Genomic DNA, 1,522 nt, shown 5'->3' with positions numbered 1-1,522 from the left:
TTGTAATTACTATTAAGCACTTGTATTTACATTGTAAAAATATGTACAGTAAAAATGACAGTGATAAAACTAGTAAAAATATTAATGATGGTAATGATGTTCCTAGTGACGACTCAGACCATGAGTCAGAAAATGGATAAAACTCAGAGATTATAATAAGGAAAATTATATAAAAGAGTGTCATTTGTTCTATTTGTTTTTTTATCTTATTTTATAATCATATGTTTACTTTTTATTTTTTCAAAGTAATTTTGATGTACAGTACACTGCAGGGCACATGCTGTACTTATTAATACTTTTGTTTTTAAAATAGTGAAATTTGTGTAAAATACATTGTTTTCTATCATTTCAATCCTACTTCCTCATGTGTTAAATATTTTATTTACTGTATAAGTAACATAAGTTTAAAATTGAAAAACATGTCTATATGTATAAAAATTATAATAAATGTGAAATATCTCAAACAAATAAGAATAATTTGGATATAATATATATTATATAGTTATTAAAAGCACACATATTACGTTCCTTTGAGATTTTGAAATAAAAAACTTTATCTGGGAATTTTTCAGCAGATTTGGGAAATTTTTAGCGCTAGGTTGGGAAAAGTTGGCATCACAATATATAAGCACTGCTGCCTGCCTATTATATCTCTTGTGCCCTCCTTCCTCTACCACAGCACTCCATCATCTCTGTGCATCTAGAGCAGAGAGAATACATATGCACCAGCAGCAGACACAATTTTCTACATTCTGGGTCCTAGTGATGCCTCCCCACAGTCTGGCACCTGAGGCGGCCACCTCAGTTCACCTGATGGTAAGGCCAGCCCTGTCTAGACTTCTTTACACAGGTACCTTTACTTTCATTCACTTACTTCTTTTTCTACCTTTGACTCTCATTTTGATTTCAACTTTTAAATTAATTTAGCAGTGGGAAAAGGTATTGGTTTTCACAGCCTAGGAGAAAGAAGGCTTCTCTTTACATATAGAACAGGTACAGCTTGGCCAGTGGCTGCATAGCTTCCCCAGGCCAACATGCCAATGTGCCTCAGCCCTGAGCTGCTGGAGAACAAGAATTCTGTTTCATGAAAAATTTTGAGGTTTTGACATTTGTTTCCAGTCAGATGAGGAATTAAACCAAGACCGTTTGAATTTTTTAAAATAAAAAACAAAAATAAACAAACCAAAACAGATGGAGGGAGAGTGATATGGAAAGCCACATTCAACTCCCTGATCTGCCTGATTTGGCACAGGGACTATGAACCTTCACATCCCAGGTGAGTGCACTAACCACCAGCCTATCTGGGATGGGGTGAAGTGGAATGGGAAAAATGCACATGCACACACATGCACGCACATACCACTCGCCAGAGTTAAGGTTGCCCCACATTGGGCACCCAAAATTAGTGGACACTTCTGACAATTTTGGCTTTAATTCTTGTGCTTCAGTTCCCAATCTGTAAAATTGGGATAATAATATTGTCACGGTTTCAGGGTAACTGCACCTGTATTTCCCCTTTGTG

This window comes from Terrapene carolina, unplaced genomic scaffold (genome assembly GCF_002925995.2).
Source record: "Terrapene carolina triunguis isolate 2854851 unplaced genomic scaffold, T_m_triunguis-2.0 Scaffold85, whole genome shotgun sequence".
NCBI classification, from domain to species: Eukaryota; Metazoa; Chordata; order Testudines; family Emydidae; genus Terrapene; species Terrapene triunguis.
The sequence above is the reverse complement of the archived record's forward strand: the minus strand, read 5'-3'. Positions refer to the sequence as shown.